General features: G+C 43.9%; 1 protein-coding gene across 1 annotated transcript in view; it reads right to left on the bottom strand.

Annotated features, from left to right (window-relative positions):
• LOC106816002 overlaps positions 1-6,902 on the bottom strand; it is a 15,034-nt gene extending 8,132 nt beyond the window's left edge. Inside the window, exons 1-2 of the mRNA XM_014820534.1 lie at positions 6,808-6,902; positions 2,601-2,767 (exon numbers count right to left, since the gene is read on the bottom strand). The gene's annotated coding sequence lies outside the window, so the exon portion shown is untranslated. The remainder of the gene's footprint in view (positions 1-2,600; positions 2,768-6,807) is intronic.
• Positions 6,903-7,213: the final 311 nt, after the last annotated feature.

The following is a 7,213-nucleotide window of genomic DNA, read 5'->3' as shown; positions in this document are numbered from 1 at the left end:
CATGCGTAGCGAGCGAGCCTCGGGTCCGAGATGCTCATGCTAAGTATGCTCTGCACCAAGAAAAAGCGATCGGAAATGGAATATAAGGAGAAACGAGTCACGATTCTGATTTCAATTCCGGTTCCAGGGTGATTCCAATTCAGACTTCAATTCCGATTCCGAGGTGATTCCTATTTCAAAACTTTACTTGAAGACATTCGAACGTGCAGCACGCGACACGACTGTTCACTGTTCAACGTGACGTGATATGATGCTCGAGGATTGAAAACGCTGCTAAAACAGATCAGAACGACCGAAGCGTGGAAAACTACGGCGGAAAACTACTACCTCTGTGAGACATTCACAATCACATGATGTATTGATCACACAACGTGACAATCAAATGTCACGCGCTCAAACAAGTGGCAACCACGTGCCATCTAACACGCCGCTTGACTACGAATAGCGACGCCAAGGCACCGCCTGACCAATGTAATCAATAAACGCTAGGGATGGGAATTATGCATGAGAATAGAGCAGTATACATGTACTCTACAAAATACTCAACAAGCTCTCGTTTCACGCAAACAATGCAAAGCACTCGATACCGACGTTGATACTTGCTGCGACGGAAAATTACAAGCTGGGTTAATTACTTTTACTCACAAGTTACCATTTGGTTGTATCAGGAGTTAATAATGACAAATTGTCATTATTAACTCCTGGTTATATATATATATACACACACGAACGCACGAACGCACGCACACACACACATATATGTGAACTGAAAATCGAATCATATCCATGGCTAGTGTTGTCAATCGGTTGTAATTTCGTAATCGATCATCGGTTGGACCCAAGTAACCGATGATCGGTTACAATAGGTTACTCGGGGTGTTGAATGCCTGCGTGTGGCGTAACGTAGTGTGCATGTACGTGTGTGCATGTATGTGCTTGTTTAGCCCTGTTTACTGTTTGTTTGCCACTGTTTACTACTGTGTGTATAATACATGTATGTTAATAAAGGATAACTTGTATAAGTAGCGATGATATCTCTGATTCTCATCACTTTTTCAAGTTTTCTTGTCATTCATTTAATTTTATATTTATTTCGATTTTTTTTTTTTTCGATAAAATCGATTATGGATTTGATAACCAAGCGCTTGGTTCGAGCCACTGTTCAACCGATGATCGAGTATAATCGATGATCGTGACATCCCTATCCATGGCAATAAAATATTTTATTATCCTTCCTGCATGGTTCGCCCACTTCACGGCCCTTCCTATTTAAAATGACATGCGGCATGTGCCCGACCGCTCCCTCCTACAGTGTACAAATGTTTTACGTCGTTCTATATGCACGATTAAACGTGAAGAGAGGAGAAGGAATGGAGTATTCACACAGAATACCATCAATTCCCATGACGACTACAAATAGACTATCCACACATTGAGAATACATGCTGAGGGATCTGTTTTCTACCCCCACCCCAGCAGGATATATATAGTTGCTTTTATGCAGAACAAATACGAAGATAAAGTCTAACAACATTTCCTACTGTATAAAAGTGAAAGCTCGGATTTAGTGAAAATGGGAACGAATTTAAAACGCTGTGGCTATATGCCCGGCAGCCGGGCACGGTCTTCGATTTCCTAAATGCCCGAAAGTTCCTAACCCTAACCCTAACCCTTGTTGACTTGAGGTACCGCTGAAAATTAAAAACTGCCGGGCATTTAGGATATCGAAGACCGTGCCCGGCAGCCGTCAGATATATGCCGGCTGCTGGGCATATATAGCCACTCTGAATTTAAAACGGCTAGTAGGTAATTCACTCTGGTTGAGGGAGGCCTACATGTATGCAAATGAGCTTCAAAAGATGGTCATATATCGGAAAACTGAAGCTCAGCGAGAGGTCATATATCGAACATCCGAAGAAAGAAGTTCGAAATATTTATAGATGGTTGTTAGTAGGGGGTGTAACAATATACCGGTATATAGGTATATTGCAATATATTTTGAAAACTCAATATATCGCGATACAACTTCCGGATATCGATATTTTACGATACGGTGGTATAGCAAGAAATAAACTACTTGACACTTGCCTTTATGTCTATATTGTAAATGGGCTCAAAAATTATGCACTGGCGGTGTATATATTACGAAAGCACAATGCCTGCACGACGCATACTGCATGGATCACTGCGCGGTACTACTGTGCGGGCACACGTGTGAGCGAGCACGTCAACCAGGGAGTATATATATATATAGCCTATGCTCGCCTGAGTGCCCGCGCGCGCGCGTGATACAAGCTGAAGCGAGCGCCCACTATCGTTCAACAAGACTATTTTACTGTGCTGGCGCGCTCGGTCGAGCGCACTGGACATGATGCGGCCATGATGCCGAGGCGAGCCGAGGATTGACACTTTGTGTCCTCCAATCACAGCCTACGCCGCACCTCCCTTTGAAATTTTTCTAGGTGGGGACCCATCACAGTACCAAATCGCTGATCTCAGTAACTCTAGGCCATTCTGCTAGGCTAGAACGGTTTCCTACGATAGAGTTTGGCACAAAAACGAAAATAACATGCCGTTTAGCGCACTGCCGCGCTACATACTTCTGTTGCATTTTCGCATTTTCGTAATCAGAATAAGCCCCGCTTCTTCGTTAATGGGCATGAATGGGGCATCACCGACGTGGCCAGTTCCTATACCGACTGTGTTTACTTTTCGTAAATGCGTAGCGAGCGAGCCTCGGGTCCGAGATGCTCATGCTAAGTATGCTCTGCAACAAGAAAATGATCGGAAATGGAATAAGGAGAAACGAGTCACGATTCTGATTTCAATTCCGGTTCCAGGGCGATTCCAATTCAGACTTCAATTCCGATTCCGGGGCGATTCCTATTTCAAAACTTTACTTGAAGACATTCGAACGTGCAGCACGCGACACGACTGTTCACTGTTCAACGTGACGTGATGTGATGCTCGAGGATTGAAAACGCCGCTAAAACAGATCAGAACGACCGAAGCGTGGAAAACTACGGCGGAAAACTACTACCTACGCGAGACATTCACATGATGTATTGATCACACAACGTGACAATCAAATGTCACGCGCTCGAACAAGTGGCAACCACGTGCCATCTAACACGCCGCTCGACTACGAATAGCGACGCCAAGGCACCGCCTGACCAATGTAATCAATAAACGCTAGGGATGGGAATTATGCGTGAGAATAACGCCCATTCAGCAGAGTCTGTATACATGTACTCTACAAAATACTCTACACGCTCTCGTTTCACTCGATACCGACGTTGATACTTGCTGCGACAAATTGTCATTATTAACTCCTGGTTATATATATATATATATATATATACACACACGAACGCACGCACGAACGCACACACACATATATGTGGACTGAAAATTGGACCATATTCATGGCAATAAAATATTTTATTATCCTACCTGCATGGTTCGCCCACTTCAGCGGCCCTTCCTATTTAAAAATTACATGCGGCAGTTGCCCGACGCTCCCTCCTACAGTGTACAAAATGTTTTACGTCGTTCTTTATATGCACGATTAAAAGTGAAGAGAGGAGAAGGAATGGAGTATTGACACAAAATACCATCAATTCCCATGACTACTACAAATAGACTATCAACACATTGAGAATACATGCTGCTCGAGGGATCTGTTTTCTACCCCCACCCTAGCAGGATATATAGTTGCTTTTTATGGGGCAGAACAAATACGAAGATAAAGTCTAACAACAATTTCCTACTGTATTAAAAGTGAAAGCCAGGATTTAGTGAAAATGGGAAGCGAATTTAAAACGCGTGGCTATATTGCCCGGCAGCCGGCACGGTCTTCGAGTTCCTAAGCCATAACCTAAGGCTACCCTTGTTTACTTGAGATACGCTTGAAAATTAAAAACTTGGCGGCATTTTAGGAAATCGAAGACCGTGCCCGGCAGCCGTCAGAATATAATTATGCGGCTGCTGGGCATATAGCCACTCTGAATTTAATAACGCTTAGTTAGGTAGCATGTTTCAGGAGTGATGCAACCCACTACACACCTTCTTTAATTCTTAATTCAACTCTGGTTGAGGAAGGGCCCTACATGTATGCAAATGAAGCCTTCAAAGATGGTCATATATCGGAAAACTGAAGCTCAGCGAGGAGGTCATAATATCGAACATCCGAAGAAAAAGTTCAAAATATTTATAGAATTGGTTGTTAGTAGGCCGTTCACGATATGACAAGTATAATCGGTATATTGCAATAATTTTGAAAACTCGATATATCGCGATACAATTCCGATATCGATATTTTACGATACGGTGGTATAACAAGCAAAGTAAACTACTTGACACTTGCCTTTATGTCTGATATGTTAATGGCTCAAAAATTATGGCACTGCGCTGGTGTATATATTCGATAGCACAATGCCTGCCACGACGCCATACTGCATGGATCACTGCGCGGTAGCTACGTGCCCGGGCACACGTGGAGCGCAGCACGTCAACCAGGGAAGTATATATATATATTAGCCTATGCTCTGCCTGAGTGCCCGCGCGCTGTGCGTGATACAAGCTGAAGCGAGCGCCCACTATCGTTCGACAAGACTATTTTACTGTGTTGGCAGCCGGCTCGGTCCGAGTGGACTGGACATGATGCGGCCATTGATGCCGAGGCGAGCCGAGGATTGACACTGGTGTCCTCCATCAGCAGCCTACCGCACCTCCGCTTGAAATTTTTCTTAGGTAGGGACCCATCACAGTACCAAATCGGCGCGATCTCAGGAACTAGGGCATTCTGCTAGGCTAGACACGGTTTCCTAACGATAGTTTGGCACAAAATACGAAAAATAAACACGCGCGTTTAAACGCACTGCGCTACGTACTATCTTGTGTGCATTTTCCGCATCTCCACGTAATCAGAATATAGCCCCACCTTCTTCAATTGATGGGGCATAAATGGGGCCGTCCACCGACAGTCGACAGTTCCTATACCGACTTGTGTTACTTTCGTAAATAATGAAATTCCGGCCGATGATAGACTGCGTACCGCGTATCGCCACCTCACTCCGCGCAAGTATACTTCGGCTAATACTGACGCTGTTAGTGTACGTGTGGAACTGTCGACGGGTTACCAGGTCTAGGCGATGCGCAAACGCATGCAGTGCACCTTCGTACACTAGGATAGCTCTGTAGATTGTGCCCATGGATGCGAGAGCCCGCCATTGTCGTGGAGTTGGCCAATCGATTGATTTTCTTGCGTGATTCTGCGTTTTCTGCGTGATTATTATTTTGCGCAGGCACTCATTTTCGAAATCCTCCAACATTTTAACTTCTTCCATTAAGTCCATGTTTCACTGTTATTTAGGAAAGAAGGTAAAACTGTGCATTCGTATAATTTCACTCTTGCCTCTATAGTATGATTTCCATAATTTTGCTCTTCTGCCCATCATAATATTTCCCTCATCATGAACCAATACATTTTTCAGTTCGGACTCTTATCATAATTATCGTTATAACCTCCTATATCATTAATTAAATCCCCTCTAGGTATGAATATTTGGTGCATTTTTTGATTACTTGGTTGCCTATTTATATCTCCTTCTCTATCCTTTCTTTGTTGGTAAATTTTATAACCATTAAATTCTAATCTTTTTGATTCAGCTAATCTGGAGCACGACTGAGTGATTTTTGTTACTACTGTACTATCTCCAATTCCTAGAATATCGTCCATATATAATCATTGCCATCTTCTAAAACTACAGACCATCCGCTGACCGCTGTAGAGACGTGCGCCGGGCCTCGAATTTGGCGCACGTCTCCACTGCGGACAGCGCTTCATACTTGAACATCCCCGCTGTTGCGTGCGCATATCCCGCGGAACTGCGCGTCTCATCCGCGCGCAGCGCTTAGGATCAACAGCAAAGCTGTGCCACGCAATCTTGTATCATATGTCTCTCTGGTTCTGTTTCTGGGAACTGGTTCACTGGTTCTGGGCACTGGTTCTGGGAACTGCTGGCACTGGTTCTTGTTACTATATCAATTATCATGCATGGTATACACTTCCCAATAGTAATACGTATTGGAAAATATTGCAATACTGTTATGTCGTATTGCAATTTGCAATATATTGCAATACGGGTTTTGGTCGCAATTAGCTCTAGTACTATAGCCCGCTCACATTGACTGCCGCTGGCGGCCAGCGGCCAGCGGCAGTCAATGTAAGCGGGCTATAGTACTAGAGCTAGATCGCAATATACTCGATCACCCCTATACTGCTATAGTTGTTAGTGACTTACGTCTTAGAGCCTGGCCGTGCTATTGAATGTGTATACATATATATCGCCTTAGAGATGACGTTACGTTAGTAGGCCTATGCACGAGTGAATATTGTTGCACAAAAACATGCAAAAGTGAGGAATTTGGCTTCTATTTCAAGCCACTAGCTGCTTTAACAGAAAACAAATTCATTCGAACGCGCTATTCCGTAACCATCGTAAACATTGACCCCATTCCAACTTGTCAACTTTATTTGACTGTACTTATACTTCATGTAGTTTAATTACTTTACTCTTTAGTCTTTATCAGAACTGATTACTTCATTATCATATGATAATCGGATTGTCAGATCTATACTCTACACAGACTACACAGATCTACACAGACTATAGCAGTGACTCGTGTCGGCATAAGCCTAGTCATAGATAGACTAATCTGAGTCGAAGCAAACCCCATAATTTAGATACGTTCGTATTATTCACCATTACTAATAATTAAACAAGCAATAATCCCGAAACTTACAAAAGTCCTGTCGTGCTTCTTCAGCTAGCAATCGATCATGTGACAGATAAATTTCTTTTATTTACATCGCTTTAGCGGTCACCATTTTTTAACGTATGAACAAGCTCGCTGATTGGTAGGCGTGGATGTAAATAAAATCGCAGTGGCTACGCGTCCGGAACCGGTCGCCTAGCCTCCAGGCTACGCACCCGGAACCGGTCGCCTAGCCTCCAGGCTACGCGTCCGGAACCGGTCGCCTAGCCTCCAGGCTACGCATCCGGACATCCACTCACACAGTGAACGCGCGATTGCGTACACGCGTGACGCTTTGTTGATTGCCGTAAATATACAATATATGCACTGCTGCCGTCTCTCTCTCTCTCTCTCTCTCTCTCTCTCTCTCTCTCTCTCTCTCTCTCTCTCTCTC

Source organism: Priapulus caudatus, unplaced genomic scaffold, assembly GCF_000485595.1.
Source record: "Priapulus caudatus unplaced genomic scaffold, Priapulus_caudatus-5.0.1 Scaffold1259, whole genome shotgun sequence".
Classification (NCBI taxonomy): Eukaryota; Metazoa; Priapulida; class Priapulimorpha; order Priapulimorphida; family Priapulidae; genus Priapulus; species Priapulus caudatus.
The sequence above is the reverse complement of the archived record's forward strand: the minus strand, read 5'-3'. Positions and strand labels throughout refer to the sequence as shown.